Below are 23,515 nucleotides of genomic sequence, written 5' to 3' on the forward strand. Positions count from 1 at the left end.
GAGAATAAAAATGGTTGATTCCTTTTGTTGTTGTTTGTTTGACACAAAGAAAGGGTAACCCATACCCCTCCTTACCCCAAAAACCATTCTCATCCTTACCCCTCCCCCCCTTGGGTAAGCCCATAACCCCATAATCCCTTCTTTTTCCTACTCTCTATTTTCACCACTCCCACCAACACCCACCACACCCTCTCAAACCGTCAACCACTGTCACCTACACCCTACACCCACCACACCGACACAACCACCACCAGGGACGCCGACACAACCACCACCAGCGACGCCGCCTGTCCACACTACCCCATATCCTCAACCACTAAACACCACACCAACACCTTCAGTAACTCTCCCACCCCACCAACCACCACCAACACCTTCCTCGGTCACACCACTACAACCGCCCGACGCCGGCCACACCAGATCTGGTGTTTTAAGCGGTGGGGGAGGGATTTTCGAAGGGTTGTGGTGGATTTTTTAGAATGAATAAGGTATTTGGGGTCGGGATTGTGGTATTTGTTGAGGGCGTGAGGCGCGGTGATTAGGTTCGCCGTGGGGTACCGCGAGGAAGATCGTCGGCGCCGCTACTTGTGGTGGTGTCGGTGTAGATAATGGTGGCAGGTGGTGGGTAATGGTGGTGGAGGTGGTGGATGTTGACTTTTAATTCCCTTTTCCTTTAATTGTCAACCAAACACCAAAGTATAATATGGGTGATCCCATTCATTTCCCTCTCTTACCCTTTCTTGATTTCATTCTCTTACCCTTTCCCGTACCAAACGCCCCCTTAGTAATATAGACCCCGTGCAATATATGCACAGTATTTATAGACTTTTACTTTTTAGTGTATTATTTATAAAATTTAAATTGACAATTCACTTATTTTTCATGTTTCTCCTTATATAATTTGTTGAAAAAATTAATTTTAATGAAAAAAATTATATTTATTAATTTCCTTATTTAGTGAATACACTTAAATTATCAATAGTTTCCTTATTTAAAAAGATGCTTTTTGGAGGGAAAATGTATGAGTTCACCTATTCTTTTAGTAGATAGGGATGATCATAGATGAAATTAGTTATGTGTTGTTTAAGTAAATATAATCATTTTTCACTTTATTTCACTTAAATTCTTTCACGGTTGAGAGTAATCTCATAATAGCGCTCCCATCACATGAGACGTGTAATTATACCTGAGTGGGTTCGGGTGCACCCGTAGCCAGAGGCGTCTTAAAGTAAACGGAGGCCCGGTGCACCACAAAAAAATGAGGCCCCAAATATGAATGTATAAGTGTATTACACGTCGAGATTTGTATTAAATTTTATTAGTAAGCTTATAAATTCAGTGGCCAAAAGTGGAGGCCCGGTTCCGCGCCCGTGGTCGCCCGGGGTATTAGATGCCCCTGCCCGTAGCAAGAAATGCAAAAGTTGGTTTCAAATTGTTCATTGGAAAAGAGGCAGCCATTTTAGCAATATATAAGTTTTTGTGTATTAAACCTTTTAGAAGAGAAGATTGTATGATTGTATGATTTGATCCATCACTTATCTTTGTGTATATTTATATGCATGAATCATACTCATCAGAGATTAATTGTATACAATTATTTGCTTTGTTTATTTTCCATCCCTCTTCCATGATTGATTAATTTATTGTCCTATCGACGACTAACATTGTCTAACAAAAATGACCATGACAGAGTGATTAACAACTACAAGTACTTTGTTTATGCATTTTAAGCGTTATCTTTCTTATCCATGTTACCTGAAATATGACTCGTGCAATGACACATATTAGTACATGACTCGAATGCGGTGGTAGAGCCAGGATTTCGGGGGGAGGGGATTTCAGAGGAGGAGAATGGGCAAGTATATAAGATACATTCGGAAAACATTTAGCTAAAATTTACGAAATTCTCATTCATCAGAGGGGCGGCGGCCCTTGCAAGCCCCCTCCTAGATCCACTACTGCTCGAATGCAAGTTGCGCAACGTGATTCATGTCTTGAGTTTGATGATTTGTTAGTTTATCCAACACTTATTTTTTATTCATCAATTAAAATAATCACAAAGTAGGTTTACAATTTACTCGCCTGTATTCTGATTATTTATTTACATTTTTATTTTATTTTTTCTAGAAAGTGTTTACATTTTATTGATCTAAAGACGAGTAAAATCCAAAAAGAGTGTGTTCTAAAACAAAAAATTGCTTACACACTAAGAATAAATAAAGAATTAACAACACTCGTAATTGTTATTACAATATATATTAATCAAGTTATTCGTTATTTTCTTCATCCAATACCGACTCTTTTAATTGTTTACGAATTTTGATCAGCAAAATGGCTTAGTGGTCGAGACCTCTTTTTGGCATTTTGTATCATAATATTAAAGGGTGATGCTGATGCTGATGCATCTCTAGACATTGACATATCCATTCTGTTTCATGCATTTTACGTCTTAATCACATAAAATTATTATAATAAGCCCAAATTATTAATTACACCCTAATATGTTACAAAACTTGAAAATTACCCCGTAATAATTTTTTTTTTTTGAAACTTACCACCTAATATGTAGAGCTGATTAAATGGCGACCCACAAGCCCGACCCGGCCCAGCCCAATTTTTTCTCGGGCTTGGGCCTCAATTTTAGGCCCAAAAAGCCCATGGGCCAATTCATAATATTGGGCTGGGTTTGGGCCTACCTTAAGGCCCAAAAATTGGCCCGACCCGACCATATGTAAAATTTACTATTATAAGTATAATTTAAGGATGTATATGAGCCGTAGTAAAAGAATTTTTTTTTTTGATTAAAATGGGATTAACCCGTGACCTACAGCGTAACTGTACATTATACTTTTCAATTTGAATATAATAACTCATAATAACATTAATAAATAAAGAATTAATGAAAAAACACCTAAACTATGAGTGTTTTCTAAGAGAAATGGATATTTCCAATTTTGATTATTGGTTCCATTCTTATCGGTTCGGATATATTTAGTTTCGGGTATCATTCGGTTTGGTTTTGGTTCGATTTAGATTGAGTGTGGTTTCGGGGGTACTATTTAGGTTACACATATCGGGTGTTTGATTGTTTATCAATTTAGAGGAGGTTGTTAATCCTATTTACCTTCTATTTTAACTTGAATTTCCTATTTTCTTAGGTATTAGAATTTATTCACTTTTGTGCAGGGTAAAAATAGTCGTATAATATTAAACTCTTTTAGTTTAAAACTACTGTGCTTGTCATCTGCGTTCTTTAACCGAACCCTTCACGGTGTTCAGTCCGCTTTCAAATCGCGTCTCTTGGGTTTGACTAAAATCACTCAAATCCGCTTCAAAAAATACGTCTACATGGCTAAGTGAATTACACTCGGCTTAATCGTATTGTTTACTTGCTTTTGTTTTTCTTTTTCTTCGATACACTATTATTTGCTTTGTTTATTTTCACTCGCTTTTCCATGATCGATTCATTAATTGACCGTAATGGAAATCTGACTGACAAATGCAGTTTGTTTTTCATATAAAATGTACCCCGTATTGTGTGATAGCTAGCTAGATCCGGATAGTATGCTTCTATGCTAGCTACGGTAAACCATGTTACCCAGAAACGACTTTTACTTGGTAATAAAAAATTGTTGATTAACTACAATCGAGAGGATATTTGAAGAAACACAAATTGGTTTAAAAAAAAAAAACATGGAGATCATATATGCAAGTTTTTACATGTTACTCTATTAGTATGTAAGAACCTAACTAGTTTTATTATGTTTGCCTATGAACCATAAGAGTCTAGGGTGATAATATAAGTCAATACAACGTAAATAGAAAACATTGACCTTTATATTTTATTATAACGGTACGAAAACATACAAAGGATATGACTGAGTCCGAGTCCGAGTATGAGGTCGATAAACATCGAACACCCACATCAGTTGAACTCAAAGCCTGAAGTTGAACCGTAAAAGAAATTGATTTAAAATGAAATTAACATAACATCACACTACTTAGAAACTATCATTGGTAGCATAAAGGCCAATTAGTAATTATGCAAGATGCATCTTTACACTGGACATGAAACGTCTACATCTTGTGGGACCTATATAACACCAACAAAATTGTTATTAGTACTTGTATCATCATGTTATGTTAATAGTAGTAAAGTATTAGACACTAACGTAATCATTCGAAATAAAATTAAAATACATATATAGTAACATGTATAAAATAGAATGAGACTTGTAAGTTTGTTATTATACCTGAGTGGGTAAAGTAAGAGGAGACCAACCACCAATAGCGGGGTTGAAGTTGTTCATTGGAAAAGAGGCAGCCATTTTAGCAATATATAAGTTTTTATGTATTAAACCTTTTAGAAGAGAAGATTGTATGATTGTATGATTTGGTCCATCACTTATCTTTGTGTATATTTATATGCATGAATCATACTCATCAGAGATTAATTGTATACAATTATTTGCTTTGTTTATTTTCCATCCCTCTTCCATGATTGATTAATTTATTGTCCTATCGACGACTAACATTGTCTAACAAGCTAACTACTCCCTCCGTCCCGATTAATTATTGTCCTTTAATTTTGGTATAAAGACCAAGGAAAGAGGACCAAATTAAGTGTGATTAATTACTAAATGACAAGTGGACCAAATTAAGTGTAATTAATCAAATTGTTCATCAAGTTTATTCTTAAAATAGAAAGGACAATAATTGACTAAGACATCCTAAAATGAAAAAGGACAATAAATGACCATGACAGAGTGATTAACAACTACAACTACTTTGTTTATGCGTTTTAAGCGTTATCTTTCTTATCCACGTTACCTGAAATATGACTCGTGCAATGACACATATTAGTACATGACTCGAATGCGGTGGTAGAGCCAGGATTTCGGGGGGAGGGGATTTTAGAGGAGGAGAATGGGCAAGTATATAAGGTACATTCGGAAAACATTTAGCTAAAATTTACGAAATTCTCATTCATCAGAGGGACGGCGGCCCTTGCAAGCCCCCTCCTAGATCCGCCACTGCTCGAATGCAAGTTGCGCAACGTGATTCATGTCTTGAGTTTGATGATTTGTTAGTTTATCCAACACTTATTTTTTATTCATCAATTAAAATAATCACAAAGTAGGTTTACAATTTACTCGCCTGTATTCTGATTATTTATTTTATTTTTTCTAGAAAGTGTTTACATTTTATTGATCTAAAGACGAGTAAAATGCAAAAAGAGTGTGTTCTAAAACAAAAAATTGCTTACACACTAAGAATAAATAAAGAATTAACAACACTCGTAATTGTTATTACAATATATATTAATCAAGTTATTCGTTATTTTCTTCATCCAATACCGACTCTTTTAATTGTTTACGAATTTTGATCAGCAAAATGGCTTAGTGGTCGAGACCTCTTTTTGGCATTTTGTATCATAATATTAAAGGGTGATGCTGATGCTGATGCTGATGCATCTCTAGACATTGACATATCCATTCTGTTTCATGCATTTTACGTCTTAATCACATAAGATTATTATAATAAGCCCAAATTATTAATTACACCCAAATATGTTACAAAACTTGAAAATTACCCTCTAACAATTTTTTTTTTTTTTTAAAACTTACCACCTAATATGTAGAGCTGATCAAATGGCCCAGGCCCGCAAGCCCGACCTGGCCCAACCCATTTTTTTCTCGGGCTTGGGCCTCAATTTTAGGCCCAAAAAGCCCATGGGCCAATTCATAATATTGGGCTGGGTTTGGGCCTACCTTAAGGCCCAAAAATTGGCCCGACCCGACCATATGTAAAATTTACTATTATAAGTATAATTTAAGGATGTATATGAGCCGTAGTAAAAGAATTTATCAATCAATTGATGTCAAGTAACTTATTTACTAGAATTAACGTGAAAAGTAAACGACTCTAAGCCCAAATAAAAATATATGCATCTAACAACTTAATTATATTATTATATTTCTAAAAATTACGCACTTAGTTTATTCACAAATTGTAGGTTAGATAAAATACTTCGTCAACTAACATTTTCTATATCAATTTCGATAACGAACTATGTTATTCCTCGAAAATGAAGATTTCTAAAGTCCTCTAAAGAATAAAAAATTGAGCCCGGAAAGGCCCAAAAGCCTGCATGGGCCAGGCTTGGGCCAATGAAAAAGGCCCGCACTTGTGGCCCGGCCCGGCCCGTATAATTGGGCTAAATTTAAAGCTACGGCCCGGCCCAAATCCGGCCCGACCCGGCCCATGATCACCTCTACTAATATGTCTTTTTTTCTTCAATATCAACACTTTTAATTTTTTTTCCGGTGAGAGAAGATTTTTTAGGTCCGATATGCCCTTGCCTTATATCCATTACCCATTCCAACTTAATCCTAATTTACCCATTGTTTTTACCCGACACTTTCACTATTCATCACCAAGGCTTTCACCATTCATCTTCAATTTGTACTGTTGTGTGCTTCTGCTGCGTGTGTCATCATCATCAATATCATCATCTTAATTTCAGTAAGTTTACTCTATTTACTTAATCATCAATGCATAGTTGTTTTACTTTGATTTATCTTCATCACAACCCTAATTCCAGACTCAATGGCAATGGGTACAAATTGATGTCACATAAAATTGCTTGTTTCATTCCAATTTGATTTAATATTAACCCATGAAAAGTAATTGCAACCACGAATTTGTTTCCTTGGGTCGAAAATGGAGCATGCTTCAAATCTTCTTCCAGGGTCCTTGTTTGTCCAAGAGGTTAGTCGCTTCACTTCTTTACCACAATAGCATAATTTGGGCCTTTTAAATTTATTGTAGGACAAGCAATCGGAGGTGGAAGACATTGTTGGGTAAACTTAATATAGAAGGAAGAGAAGGGAAAGAGAGAAGAAGAAGAATAACATAGAAAATGAAAAGAAAAAGGATGAATGGTAAAGAGTGAATTGGAATACATAATAGAGGGTTTAATACATAATAGAAGGGTATAATAGCCAAGTAACATCTCTTTCACAAATAGGATTATAAATCTAGTTGTACCATAAACATGGTACAACCAAGTATAAGAATTCGAGCTTATGTGTATTCTTTCTGAGCTAATTTAAAGTTCATGTTTTTAATGTCTAAATGGTGAACTCAATACTTTCTAATAAAACTCATATTCTTTAATATAAAGCTCGGATACTTTGACACAAAGCTCTGATTCTACACAGTACAACATATACAACTAGTTGTATAGTCCATGAATTGCATCTCTTTTGGACAGAGTAGAACAAGTTCTGGTGTTGATATTGAAGAAAAATAGACATATTAGGTGGTAAGTTTTTAAAAAAAAATATTAGGGGGTAATTTTCAAGTTTTGTAACATATTAGGGTGTAATCAACAATTTGGGCTTATAATAATGCTTCTTAAAAAATTATGCTTCTTTACACATAATTGAGTATTTCATTTCGTCAAATACTAGCCTGGATCACATTCACAAACCTAGTGGAGATGAACTAGACAAAAGTTACCATCCCAAAACACAGGGTTGAATCTGGCCAGTGTGAGCTCTCGACCCACGGTTTGGGCCAGGGTGTTGCATTTATCGACTTAATTCCATTGCTACTCCGTACATCTTAATAAACAAGAAGTCGACACATTTGAATCAGCCATTAGAATTACGTACCCCGGTTAAATGAACTATCAAAAAACGCAAATTCCACTATAGGAAAACGCAATTTATTTCAAACCATGTACTTTTTTTTTGTCCTAATCATTTGTTTTTCTTTTTTCAGAAAATTCACGTGGTATCCTCGAACTTTGCCATTTTACGCATAGTATCCAACTTTTTAAGTTTGTGTACATTATACCATCCAAATTTGATTTTCAGGCACAACATATCCTTTTTGTCGCTCTAAAAAAACTCAATTGCACATAACTCCTAGATCGGAATTCAGAATCGGCCAATTTTTTCGTTAAATGATTATCTCGTCATAATCTACGATTTGAGAAAAAAAATTGCCGACCGACATTTTATATATAGGTTTTTTTTAACGAAAATCTCAAATCGAACATATCTTCGATATTAAATTTCCGAATGGCCATTTTCGTTTTATGAATTTATAGATCTCGAAGAGTTAATCAATTTGAAAAAATATTAGTCTATTCCGATTTCTCATCTATAATTTATGCTCAATTAAAAATTTTAAAAACGATAAAAAGGGCACGTTGTGCTTGAAAATCAAATTTCAAGGATATTATGTGCACAAACTTAAAAAGTTGGGTACCACGTGAAAAATGGCAAAGTTCGAGGGTACCACGTGAATTTTCCGTTCTTTTTTTTTATTCTTTGTGAGTGTTGTGCGGAAGCGTGAATATCTTATGTTAGACCTCTGTTGCACCGGTGTCCACTGTACATAATAGTACGATATTGTCCGCTTTGGGTCAAGCCCTTACGGATTTACTCTTAGACTTCTTCCCAAAAGGCTTCGTACTATTATATTTTGTAGACACTTATAAAGATGATCTTCCAACTTTATTCTATCGATGTGTGACATGGGTTTGCACCCTAACAATCCTCCCCTCAAACCAAGGACCATCATCTTTAACTCGAGCCTTGACCACTACAGAGTATTTTCCACACCTACATTCCCAACTTCTAGACACTTGAAACATCACACGTCTTGATAACCTCCCCTTAGCCGACACACCATGCTACCACAAGCCATGTCTTTCACCACATGTCACCGCCTGGTCAAGTGAGTGCCCCCTCATGCTCCTGAGCGTGCATGTCCATGTGCCCTTCTTGGGAATTTGCTACACATGCATATCGAACATCCCCTGCAACCAATATTTCAATATATACCCTGGATCGGGTCCGCCACTTCAGAATTCCTAGAACACAAACGGTCTCTGGTGTCCAACCTCGAAAGGACCCACCAGACCTATGGCACCCAACCTGATAAGGGTCCACCTGATCAACAGTTCTAGTACACAAATGGTCTTTGTCCGCTCAAGACTCATGACGCCTTTCATCCATTTAACTCTGGACTGGGCTTGCTCAAGTACTCGCCCTGAGCTAGGAATTTCATGCCTTATAGTGTACGCCACCTTCAAGTCTTGACTCGATGCCATATAATTTTGCTCAACCCTAGTCCACATACAACGGAAATGTCATTAGAAAGCACAATACTTACGTCCTTCAAGAGGACGTCTTCCTTACACTCAAAGAAGGAGGACCAAAATAAAAATATAGAAATCCACTCTGTTTTTCAAATACTCCGTAAAATATACTCGTATTGTATGAGTGACTGAGTGTGACACATCTGACTACTTTGTAATCAGTGCTATCCGATAAGATGACCTAAGTGCAACATTATTAGGGCCGATTAGGCCTCGTATTAATTACTACTTTGTAATTGGGCTTTGACCCAACTCCATCTTATATTTATACATTCCAATATGCTAATGAGAACACAACATACACAATTACACCACACACAATTTATTATGGGACCTTATAAGCAGATTACAAATATTAATCACGTGATTTAGAGATTAGCAAGGAAGGAACCAGAGTTGGTTATTTGACTTCATAACTATGAAGTTGAACTTTTTTATTTTACGCAGAACTTAAATATTTAAATATTAAATTTTTAAATTTGTAGCTTTATACTATGAAAATTATGAACAATCAGGAGAAATTGACATGTAAACAAACTAAAAAGTTTAAACTTTAATAGCAATGTAGCGTCTTTGAGATCCAAAATTTATATGAAATTGAACCATTGATTTTCAAAGCACAATAAAACGGAGGCGGATAGAATGTTTGTCTTCAATGTACATTTCACATGACCCATGGAGAATTAAGGATGAGTGATATAAAATGTGTTTGACTTTAGAGAGTTACAATATTGATTTTGTTTTTGCTTGGTTCTCTTATTTCTCTATGAGGAGGTATTTATACAAACTCAGTGAGGAACTAAAAAGTCACCACTAATACACTTAATTATGCAAATTCATTGTATCATAATTTATACATACCAACTCATAATCTCTTACTATTCCTAATAAAATGCAAAGAAAAATAACATAAAATGTGTCACTTAAAATTGCTTAACAGGACACACGTCAAATAATAAACTACTCATCTTGCCTTTTTATTATGTTGTATAGATACTAATAGTTAACTCATTTATCATACAAAATTTCAAAAAAACAATTAATTTGAAATAAATTTTAAAGGATAATTAAACAGTAAAAGTGTAATGGAGAAGGTCTCATTTAAATTCACCATAAACACAAAATTTTAAATATAATTATTTTAGTTTTACTTACTAAATATATTGCTAAACAATGCAATATTTTTTTTTTACAAAACCTTATACTTTACGTGAAATAATTTCATGTACTAAATACATGGTATTACTACCCTTGTAAAATTCTATTATTAGTGGTTAATTTACTTAAGTATTTAGGGAAAATTACTTAATTAAATAAATATTTTCTTTTCCATATGTTTTATATTTTTCAAAACCTTATCCTTTACGTGAAATAATTTCATGAACTAAATACACGGTATTACTAATCTTTTAAAATTCTATTATTATTGTTTAATTTCACTTAAGTATTTACAGAATTTATTTGTAAATTACTTAAATTAAATAAATATTTTCTTTTCCATATATTTTATATTTTCCTAAGAAAATATTTTATATGATCTTTAATACTCATTTGTCGATTAATTAGTTCTGTAAAACGTCTTCTATATACAACAAAGTTATGATAACAACAATAGTGAATTAGTGCCTTTCAAAAAAAGTTGTGAATTAGTGACAATACAATTTATTTTTTTTCAACTTCATTTATTCTTCTTCGTTCTTAATTTCTTATGTATTCAATTTTTTTATTTGGAATACATATAATACTACTCCATATGAAATATCTTGAAATTATTAACTTATAGTTAATGCGTATTTTTGTATTGTAATTTTTTTTGAGTTAATTAAGTTTAAAGCTAATAGAATATGGATGGATTTTTAAAGGAAATAAGTGAATTAAGTTAATGCAATATAATAATAAATTGATAATCCATGTCATATTAGTTTGTCAAGTCACATTGTTATTGTGTACGCGGTTTTTTTTCATCCCATGTGGCATTGTCTACGTGACATTTTTAGGCTAACATTTTAATAATATTTTATAGATGTTTATTTATTATTTCAGGATTTTTGAAGTGGTTCAGTTTCACAAGTCGAAACCTACGTCCACTATTCTCGATTAATAATTTTTAATACCTTTCTACGGATTATAAAAATTATCAATTCATTCATATAATCAACTATATGATTATAACTCAGATTGAGTATCGCTAAATACTCTAGATTGCTCTTAGGTTAATAAAAAAAGTACAACGATAAATACTAATCTCACGTTATGCGAGTGAGTATAATATCTTTGTGTACTTAGTATCCTATAACGATTTCTCTTTGAGTGATTGACAAATATGATGCACAATTTTTGTATAAGCAATTTGTAAAAATAAGAATTAAAGCTCAAATAATTTTTGCTTAAATATTTTTTCTCTTGAAAGTGTAGATGTGTGTCACAAATAAATGTTGAATGAAGAGAGGTATTTAGGTTTTAGAATATTCTGGAAGGTGCAAAAACCCTAAATGACTTGACGAACAAGTAGGAGGCTAGGGTTTGGGATTGGATCGACCACTAGGGTTTCGGCCTCTAGGGTTTCGGCCCCTAGGGTTTCCATTCGGTCCATTCGGCCTCCATAGCCCACAACAAATCGAGATAGAATTTGTGAATCATACAATACAATTATTTGCTTATAATTGTATTATAATTGTATTGTTTAATGTTTAATTCATTTATTGTCTCTAGCTAAGACTATACTCAATTATGAGGAATGGATTGCTTGAAAAACCGTTGGAAGTTGTCCAACAATAAATTTAATGCACCGAAAAAAAGACACAATTATTTCTTAATACTCTCTCCATTTTTTAATATATGACGTTTTGCTTTTTCGAGACGGGCCTTTGACTTTAATATTTACAAAAATATATTTGATAAAAAATTATAAAAATTATACCATTAAATTCATTATGAAAAATTCTTTCATATGAGTATATATATCACTATATTTAATCATATAATTTGAGAGATATTGAAGAGAGAAGTGTGTGTCTCAAAATGTGAGAAAGTCATATATAGAAAAATAGAGGGAGTACTAAAATTTGGGAGAGACGTTCTCTCACTAAGTTATTGAGAGACCAATATTTCGTACCCTTTTATTTGTATTTCGTACCCCTTTTGTTGTTTATCGTAACATAGTAATTTCGTACCTATTTACATAATAAATGTACCAATTTTATCACTAATCATGATTTGTACCTATTTTATTACCTTTAGTACCACTTTTTCTTAAAAAAACTGTACACTGGTCTCTCAATAAAGCTTATTAAGAGACCGTCTCTCAGAAGACCTACTCAACTTACAAAAAAACTCCAGAGAGACGGTGGAGTATTTGATTATTTTCGGATCCTTTTCTCAATGAGAGAAGTGGAGTATTTATAGACTTTCACCTTTTGCCACGTAGTGGCCAAGTGGCAGAGAAGGTGGAAAGACTGTTCTACCCTCGGCCGAGGGACCCATGGCTGGCCGGCTGGCCGAGTTGATTCCATGCCGAGGGGTCTTGGATGTGAGTACGCGGATATGTCTCCCGGCTGGCTGGTTGCCTAGCCGAGACCCAAGTGACAGCCGACAGTGCATTTCGTCGGTTAAATTTGTCTAATACGTTGACTTGCTGTGGATATCTTTGACCTTGCTCAATATGTTGACTCGGTCAGCGGGTGCAGAATATGCCCCATCAATAACTTCACTAACCTTTAAATCAAACAAAGTAAAACCATTACCGGATGACGACTTATACTATCTAATTTTCAGTAGATCTTCAGTAAACGAATCGTCTCTTCACAAGTCTCTCATCTTGAGTCTCGTGGTTGATTTCTGATCTTGATCTTGCTTGAATACAACGATCAAGTGTCTTCGAAGTTGTACCTCCTTGGTCCAAACTTCAAGCTTGCGTCATTGTAATTGTTCCTTTCTAAATTAAGACTTAAGCACACAATTACTACACGCATATGTTTATAATATTAAGTCCACATACAAATCATTACTGTCATTATCAAAATAACTAATTAGGACTAAAGGTCCAACAGTATGATAAACAAAAAGAAAAATAAAAGAAAGTCAATAATACAATTAAGCTGAGTATGAACCATGTATGTATGTGTTGTTGAAGCCTCTATAAATAAAGAGCAAAATAATGGATCCGACCCAATTCATATTTCATACTCCCTCTGACTTTTAATTTTCTTCCCGTTTCTCTAATATATGTGAGGAATATTTTAATGAAATGGGAAGAAAACAGCAAGCCGGAGGAAGTATTTATTTATAGAAGCTTCAATAACACATACATACGTCATTTGTGAATCATACAATACAATTATTTGCTTATAATTGTATTATAATTGTATTGTTTAATGTTTAATTCATTTATTGTCTCTAGCTAAGACTATACTCAATTATGAGGAATGGATTGCTTGAAAAACCGTTGGAAGTTGTCCAACAATAAATTTAATGCACCGAAAAAAAGACACAATTATTCCTTAATACTAAAATTTGGGAGAGACGTTCTCTCACTAAGTTATTGAGAGACCAATATTTCGTACCCTTTTATTTGTATTTCGTACCCCTTTTGTTGTTTATCGTAACATAGTAATTTCGTACCTATTTACATAATAAATGTACCAATTTTATCACTAATCATGATTTGTACCTATTTTATTACCTTTAGTACCACTTTTTCTTAAAAAAACTGTACACTAGTCTCTCAATAAAGCTTATTAAGAGACCGTCTCTCAGAAGACCTACTCATTGCTTAATTGTATTGTTTAATTGCTTTTATTTTCCTTCTTGTTTTGAAAGAAAGTATCAATTCATTAATAAATAGTCATACGACATTATTAGGTATAGCTTAGATAGTTATTCATGTATAGTTAACTAACTAACTAACTAACTTCTCTAACTAACTATAGTTAGTTAGTTACCTAGACTAAAGTTGTTAAGGTTAGTTAGAGAGATAGCTCTTCCTATATAAACCAAGAGTGCTCATTGTAATAGAAGTAACTTTGTAATACATACAAAATAGAATTATACTCGATCAATATCATTTACACTTCTATACTCTTACATTAACAAGATTTTACATGGTATCATTGGTGACGATTTTCTGGGTTCTTCAAATTGAAGATCTTCATCTTTGCTTATGATCTTGGGTGTTCATCTTCCTTAATTTCTTCCAAAATTCGTAGGTATATTCGAGCATTCATCGATTTTATATTCAAATTCTTTACGCTTCCGCTACAATAGTCATTTGTTTACATTTGCAACAAATTATACAACATGCCTGCTTCTGAAATTCCAAATTCAGCTTCTTCTTCTTATGAATATTATGATGATCCTTTATTTTTAGCACAATCAGAACAACCTACTTCTAGTCTAGTTACTTCTGTGTTTGATGGCCATGATTTCTTGGGCTGGAGGAGGGATGCTTTTATGGCTTTGGTGTCTAAAAATAAGGATTGTTTTGTTGATGGGTCGCTTCCCAAACCTGCTAAGACAGACAAGAAACACAATCACAGCATAAGAGGTAAATAAGTTTCATTCTTGTTATTAAAATCCTACTCATTGCAATTAGATTATATGTATTTTCTCCCTTTTGCATATTAGAGTAAATTTTCGGTCTATACATTAGATTTGTTAGCTGTTTTTAGTTTTAAAATTGTTTTAGTTACTTCCTTTGTTTTGAAAAAATTAAAATGGAGAAAATCAATTACCCTTTGTGTTGTTATTGTAATGGTGAGATAATGATTGAAGGAGGAAATGTAGGTTATAAGGATGGAGAACAATTTTTTGTGTTTGTTAGTAGCAATCAAAGTTTTAATGAAGTGTGTTCTTTAATATGTGATGAATTAGAGGTTGATAGTAGTGAATTTGCCTTGAAAATTAAGATGAAGTATCCTACTGTGAAAGGGTATAAATTGTTGTCTTTAGATAATGCTCGAGGTTTAAGGGCGTTATGGGCTAGTGTTTATCATTCAAATGCGGCGGCCTCTATGGATTTGTATATTGAGGTTACACCAATTCAACCATCTAATGTAATTCCTAATCCTTTCTCCACTGAAAGTAATTTAACCTTTTCAAACATGTTAAGTCAAGTAATGAGGGGAGAGGATTCTATGTTTTGTGTCTCTTTATCGGCGAATAGTGTTGATCAATATCAATTTGATGGAAATGTTAATGGGGATGAGTTTGAAGAGAATGAGGATGATATCTTGGTAAATGAGGTGGATGAAGATGATGATGATGATGGTGAAGATCTTGTTACACCTTCCGCTCCTTAGGGTGGCACGACAATACAAAGACCATAGGCTAGGACTAAGTGTGTTGAGGGACCTATTTGATAGGATGGTTGAGTTGAAGTTTGTTTGGGTACCATACACACCAAGTGTCCTCCAACATCTATCACCAAGATGTTCGGAGAATCAAGAGGAATGGTATGTAATCGCTCCCCTAATTTGCTTTGAGATGGTGGAATGGCACCTACCATATAGGTGTATGCGACAATTTGGGTGGGATCAAAGCATTCCCGAATTATGTAATACTTCTGTGGATTTGCATAATGTTAGCAGACAAGGGAATTGTACAACGGATTTTGCCCACCTACATAGAATGTACATAAGGCAATGGGACAACCGTATGCAAAAAACGGTTCAAGGGGGAGCCCAATACTCCGGGTTAATCGGGACAATGAGTACTATGAATGGTACATCCCTATCACTCGTCAACGCATTGCTCCACATAGTAACCAAGTCTATGACTACTACGAGGATCATCACTACTACTACCCTACCGCCGCCGATTATCAAACACTAGTAAGTCGTTTTAAATTATTTAGCTTTAAATCAATTTTACTTATTTAACTTTATCATGTAACTTTTTAATGATGTTGATTTGCATAATATAGACCGAGAGCAACGTACACTACTACAAAAATCATCATAGATATCCGACATTTTCATTAATAGGCATCGGATTTACAACTGATGCACAGTTGACACATGTATATTCTTTATGCATATACATCAGTCTTAAATCTGATGTCTATTCAAGAATAGACATCGGGTTTAATTTTATCCCATGCCTATTTTATGAATATGCATCAGAGTTTTACTAAAAACCGATGTCTATTGCATAGATAGACATCAATTTTTAGTAAAGTCTGATGTCTATTGTTCTATTTTTTTTAAAAAAAAAAAAATTGGCGTACTAGCAAATAACCTGCCTTCCTTTCTAGTTTGCAAAATATTGTATACAACAATTATTATTGTATATATATACAACCAAACCCATCATCCAGACAAAGTAATGAAGTACATTACATTACTAAACATTCAGAAAATAGGCCGCTCCTAAATAAGGATTCTCGTCAATTTCATAAGGTGAATATGACATCTACAAAATAATGGTTGTCCATGTACCTGAAGATGTAAGAAAATTACAGCATGATCAGATCATATCGTGAAATTCACCTGCTTAGCATAATGGTACATGTATCCAAAAAGTTTAAACATAATTGATTAACCATCAAGTTAATTAAAGAAATGATATAAGAGTGGAAATAGAAACTCCAAAGCATAATAATAAAAAAAATTATTCTTATTGAGGCAGTAACAATTCCACAAATTTCCAATCGAAAACACAAAGTTGACTGAAGTACGCTCAGATGAAAACGAATCCTCATTTTTTTCCCTGCAAAAAGTATTGGGTACGAGAACAGAGTAAATAGAAGATTACCACATACATTAAATGGAATGACGACTAAAGTAGACATGAAAAGCTGTGGCATAACAGTTGCTAGCCTTAAATTAGCAAAACATCAACACCTGATCGAACCTGAAGAAAACCAGTCTTTGGCTTCAGCTTCTTTTCAAGCTTATCCCATTTGTACCTAAGGTCCATCAGAGCCATGTTAGAACCCTTGCAGTTAAACAAAAAGCTCGAATACAATACAAGAAAGTGTACATAAGCATTACCCTCCAATATCCCCTAAAAGAATGGCATCATCTGATTTCTTTCTTTGCAGCAAGGTCCCTTCCGGCAAAGGCACTCCCTATACGATTGATGATGAATCAAAATCGCGTGAAAGTAAGACAGCAGATAATCAAATATCTGCATCCCTCAAATACTAAAAATGAAAATTGCATCATATAACTAGTTTTGAAATAAATTTAGAACCATAGTCAAAGTTCCTCATTTCAAACCAATGAACTAGATGTAATAGAATATACCTTATCACATAGGAAGCACTATGACAGCATAGTTCTCGAACAAATTCCTTCACCAGGAACTCGTCTCACTGGAACGACAGGTTGTCCAGATCTTGCAAACAACATGAAACTTTAATATTTCAAGATAATATTTGAAATACAAACATTAAATAATGTGGTTTCAAATGCGCACATGTAAAGAAAAACTTTACTTAATTAATCAAACTAACGACGAAAATGCTGGTGAAATGTTAACCATTACCTTGATATTGGAGGAAAAACAGCCACTGAATATAATCCCATAGTTAGCATGACCTGGCTGCCTCAATCAACTAAAGAGAAAATAAATTCAAAATGAAGACATTAGTCAGAACAGTTCAAGTGAACTTCGCAACATACCAGTCGTTATCATTAAGAGGAAAAGGGATATACTGGAATTTTATAAAGTCAACAGAATGCACAATTACTTATAACTATATGGATGGACAAGATAAAAGAGATAACTTAGTGTTTCAATGAAAGTTAATGTTTTCATGGAATGTACTCCCTGCCATCCAAACCAAAGGTTACATTTGACTTTATTACGCTTGCCGAGACGTGTTTTGCAACGTGAATATCTTTAGTTACACATTATTAAAAATTATAAAAACTTAATATTCTTATAGCATTCATGACGATGAATTAAATAAGATCTCGCATGACTATATTTTCTCTTATACATTACTAATAATATCAAAGATTCTCTACAATTATGAATAGTGCCAAAAAGTCAAACGTAACCTTTGGTCTGGATGGGAGGGAGTATATAACAAAATACCACTTGCTACTAACTGGAACTAGAAAGTGAAGGCAACAAAGAGTAAAGTATACAAACAAACAAAAAACTAAAGCTCGTGAAATATGACATTTTTATCACTCCCTCACCAATCTCCAACTCCTCTTTTTTTTACCCCTTTTTCAATCACAACCAGACCGAGCTCATTGCAAACCAAGAATACTTGCAGCTCTTATACCACATTTGACATATCTTATAACATTAGCTTCCCAACCTCCATTATTGCCCAAGTATATTTCAAATATCTCTTATCAACAACTACCCACATAAAGGTAAAGCTACCAACATAATACAACGTATGACAACAAAATTCGTAAAGTTAACAACTTAACACCGTATCAAAATAAATAGTAGCATCAGAAAAAGAATACCTTTCTCAAAAGAATCAAATCTAGGGCTGAGTGTCGGCTTTCGCATAGTTTATCTCGACTACTTGGCTGCCACTCACCAAAATAACACAAACCTATCATTAAAATTATTCAAATGTTATTCCAAATAATCCAATTCTTACAACGCGAACCACTAGCTACTAAGCAAATGAAACAAGGTCCAACAGTCATAAAACGACGCTCTTGATACTGGGTAGTCACTGCATCCCGCAAATTTATTTTCATCTACATTTAAACAAGTTCAAATATCGCAACATACAAAATAACCATGTCACGTTTAGCAGCCTTCGAAGCAAAAACTACAGGTTTGATTCCAAAATTAAAGAATAAGCAGTAGCGAATTGAAATAGAAAATTGAAAATCACAAGACCTTACACTGAAATTGAATAAAAAGAATCCCTAATTTGGACCAACCCTAATCTTAAAATCTAATCAATTTAGTTCTAATACATTAAACACAACAATTATAATGTTATATTTATCGATTTAAATAACAACAATAGCATCATACAACACCAAATAGTCAGATTACCCATAAATTTTAACTAATTCAAAATAAATTAGGGATGAGCTGTACCAATTATCAAGGAGGAACCAAGTGGAGGTGGAGCCGAGAGTGGTGGGCGATTCGATGCGATGAAGTCGGATACTGCATGTTCATCTTGGCAATGGTGGCGGTGGAGCGGAGAGTGGTGGGCGAGTTGCTGTGGTTTTTAGGATACGAGGAGCGATATGCTGAGTATAGGGTAGGATTGTTGGGTCATGGGTGTTGATTTAAAGTTATATGTGTAATTAAATGGACATCGGATATTTTAATATCTCATGTCCTTTAAAAACCAATTTAATAGACATCGGTTCTTTAAAATCACTGATGTATATTAAATTGAATAGGCATCTGTTTTTTGAAAATCTCTGATGTCTATATTTATACATCAGTTTTTTTAGAAACTCTGATGTATATTAGGTGATGTCTATTACACTTTTTGTAGTAGTGGTATACAACTACAACACAATGACGACAATGCTTGAGAATATGTCGGACGATGTCCCTTTGAGGTATTGTACATTGATTGAAAAAATGCGTAATATGTCACTTAACGCCTTGCGCACTACCAATCAAGGGCATCTTGTCAACTATGAAGAGCCAAGACCTTCATCCCCTCCGCGATACAACTTCCGCCATTTAGAGCACCGTCTCCAATTTCCACCAAGCCAAGAGAGTGAAGAAGGCGCATCATCTTCAAGGTCAAGAAAAAAGGAGAAAAGTCATCAAGAATAGAAATTATGTGATATACATGGTTGTGTTTAGTTTGGTTTAATTTTAGGATACTTATCTTGTATGAAATTCAAACTTATTTATATAATGAAACGGTTGTGAATTTCAAACTCATTCATGTGTTCAACGTTAATTGCCGCTGGATTGATGCTTACCTACAGGTAGACCTGGCAAACAGATCAGGTCGTGTCGGGTTCGTATCGGGTCAACCCGACTTGATTATGACCCGTTTAATTAAACGGGTTATTCGTGTTGGGTTCGTGTTTTGATACCCCAACCCTAACCCGACCCAATTAATTTTCGTGCCATGTCCGTGTCGACCCACTTACTTAAATGGGTCATTAAGTCCTGACCCAAATCCATTAATTTCGTGTCGGGTTCGTGTCGTGTTTTCGTGTCGTGTTAACTTTTGCCAGCTCTACCTACAGGTTTAGGTAATTAATTATAGTGGAGCTTAATGCATGCTCCTGGAAGTTGTCGTTTGAACTTTTTTTTTTTTAACCCCTCTAATGTCTCGCCATGCAGAACAGCGAGAAAGGGAATTAATACATAAAGTGCACAAGGTCAGAATGGGAATTAATACATAAAGTGCACAAGGTCAGAATAGTTGTAAGTTATTGCAGCCACTATCTCGCCGTCCCACATAGCGAGAATTACATGTCCACAATAAGTAGCATACTGCTTGTTTTTGTTTTTGGCATCGGTAGTATCTCGCTGTCCCAGACAGCGAGATATGTAGAATTTCCAAAAAAAAAGGAAAACGCGAAAATAGTGACGTGGACCCATTTTTGGTAAATAGTTTGAAACCCGCCCTATTTTGTTAAATAGTTTGGGTTTGAACCCCAATTAAGCAAAAACTTCAGTGGAGAAACTATTTCACACCACTCATGGTTGAGAAGATGACTAAACTTATGGAAGAAAAACTCGAAGGAACGGGATTAACCTTTAAATTAATTCCATAAGAAAAATGAGAGAGCGTCATTATTTTATAGCTCCATTCTATAAATAAAGTAAGTGGTTAAGTTCTGTTGTTCAGGTATTAAGTATGTATTAAGTGTTGAATGATATAAATGTAATCTACTTCTTTTTTATGTTATATTTTAACTTGTTCCTTGTGATTTAATTTGTAAATAGATTTTCACGCAGATGATTATATGAAGAAACATCGATATTACAGTGATAATACGGAGTTGTGATCTTTGTTTTAAAAAAATGCATTTCGTTCTATCTTTTAAGACTTTGTATTCAATTGATTTCGATTTCGAACCGTTTTCACTAGTCACAATGTACAACAAAAATGTCTTAAATAAGAATTTGTGGTAATCTAAATGTTGGCGTTTGTCGGAACATATATGAACACGCAATCGGTGAACTTTGGTTGTATGTAGTACCAAAGCGTAAAACGGTGAACTTTGGTTGTTTGTAGTACCAAAGCGTAAAACGGTGTACATGTAAGATGTTCAGTGTCCCTTCAACTCATCAAAATGGTAAGAAGTAGTATTTCCATTGCCGTGTGCACTTTCGAACATCAATCCAAATCCCAAACAGGTGGGTGTGAGCTATGTTATAATAGAGAGAATTATGGGAAAGATTGAAGAGAAAAAGGAACATACATCGGATGTACTACCTCCAATTTTTTTGCTTTTTGAGCTTATTACCCGAAACTTTATTTGTTTTTAAGCATATGTGTATTTTTCTTAGCATAATAAAGTTTATAAGTTAGATTTTAATATTTTTTCCATCAAAACTCAAATTTAACTAAACTTATATGTAATATTTTTGAGTTTTATTGTAATTTTTTAGAGCTTAATGTTTAAGTGAATAAACTCAGTTACTCAGAAACGCTCAGAAACTATAAAATTGGAGGTACTACATCAGATGTATAATCCTTTTACTGAAGATTGAATTATATTAAGAATTGAATAAATTATAAGTAATTACAAGTGTTAAAGGTATCACAAATTCTTGTTTGTGACGGCACATAACCGTCACTCTTGAGTGACGGATACCATTTTACCTCACAAAGTACCCACTTTTTCTCTCTCTGCAACACTATTCAAGTGGTCCCCTTTCTCCACTAACCCATTTTGTTACCATTTTATCTCACAAAATATCCGTCACAAATGGTAACCCGTCACAAGGGAGACCAATTGTAAATAAAGGTATTTATACACAAATAAAAAGAGATACCTATGCTAGGGTACAGCCGTGTAATACCTTGGTAAGCAAGGCAATGATAACAATTTTCCTAAACTAAAAAATATACGATTACAAGATTTATGGCCAAAGATATAGAAGTAATATTCTTTACAAACTAGACCTGTCAAATGGGTTGGGCGGATTGAGTTTCAGGCCGAGTCAAAGTACAGATCAGGTCATACGTGTCACGGGTCGGGTTAGGGTTAGAATACGAGTCAAGAAATAATTTACAACGCCTTTTTTTAACGATTATTTGGATCAAAAAAATATTCTTTTAAAAATGTAAAACATATTTAAAATCAATATTTAATCATATTCAATGTTTAATTTACATTGATTATATTGAGTCATTGACAAAATTATTGGATTAAAGTTTTTTTAATATTAAATATTATTAAAGATTTATAAAATTGACTTATTAATTGTGTTTATATTTTAAGTAATAAAAAAACAATTTTTATAACAATTTTTCCAAAAATAATATAAAAATATTAATATTTTAATAAAATCCTTGATTTACCTTTGACCCAACGGGTTGACTCGTTCAGGTCGGTTCTAGACCTTAAAATAACGGGTCATTTTGGATCAGGTCGGGTCTAGGCCTTAAAATAATTGTTTAGTTGTATAATATTGCTGATTGTGTTTTTCGGTCTCTGAATTTTGTTTGTTAACTAAGTTGATATTTTAACGAAGTATGCTTTTTCATAAGCAACTAGTTTTGTGACCCGTGCAATAAGTGGCGGAGCCAAGATTTGAACTTAGGGGGGCGAACGACTAATTTCATAAGGTACATTCGAAAAAAATTCGTAAATTTGACTAAAAACTTTGAACGCCCCCCCTCTCCCTCCCCTAGGTCCACCACTGCGTGCAATACACGGGTTTTATCAAGGCGCTTCCTTAAAACTTTATCCTGATACAAAAAATTTAATAAAGGGGAAGGAAAATGGTGACCAATTTTTTTTTCAACTATAAATAAAAATTTTTAAGATAAAATGTAAAATGGTTGACACATGTTGTGAAATAATCCATGTTGTGGTAAGATTTAAAATAGGGAATAAAGAGTATAATCCTTCTTAAAACTTACAAAAAAACTCCAAAGAGACGGTCTCTCGATAGCGTTATTGAGAGACCTCTCACATGATGGGGTAAGAGACCCACTAATTTTTTTTTTCCTATTATGTCTCCCACTAAATTAGTGGGAGACAGTCACTCATGAGACCTACTGTAAAACTTATTTATGCATATGTTTGTTCAAAGTGGGTTACGAAGTTGAAATGTACTTTTTTTTAGTAAGTCGACGTATACTTAATGTGATGACATTATAAATAAATAAGGAACACATAGTTTTATTTACGTGGAAATTCTCATGTTAATGACAAAGTATGCAAACTTAAATTTATTTTGGTAGACTATCTTGTG

The 23,515-nt window shown here is 33.9% G+C and overlaps 2 long non-coding RNA genes across 2 annotated transcripts; one reads left to right on the forward strand and one right to left on the reverse strand.

Annotated features, from left to right (window-relative positions):
* Positions 1-3,819: 3,819 nt before the first annotated feature.
* On the reverse strand, positions 3,820-4,395 carry LOC141594071 (uncharacterized). The gene is made up of 2 exons (XR_012521995.1): positions 4,254-4,395; positions 3,820-4,093 (listed from the first exon to the last, which is right to left on the reverse strand). It is a non-coding gene; the product is annotated as an uncharacterized LOC141594071 (long non-coding RNA).
* A 9,811-nt stretch (positions 4,396-14,206) lies between these two features.
* LOC141596269 (uncharacterized) lies at positions 14,207-20,011 on the forward strand. Its single transcript, XR_012522427.1, has 2 exons — positions 14,207-16,002; positions 19,186-20,011. It is a non-coding gene; the product is annotated as an uncharacterized LOC141596269 (long non-coding RNA).
* The last annotated feature ends 3,504 nt before the right edge of the window (positions 20,012-23,515 follow it).

The sequence above is a fragment of the Silene latifolia genome, chromosome 8, assembly GCF_048544455.1.
Source record: "Silene latifolia isolate original U9 population chromosome 8, ASM4854445v1, whole genome shotgun sequence".
Taxonomy (NCBI): Eukaryota; Viridiplantae; Streptophyta; class Magnoliopsida; order Caryophyllales; family Caryophyllaceae; genus Silene; species Silene latifolia.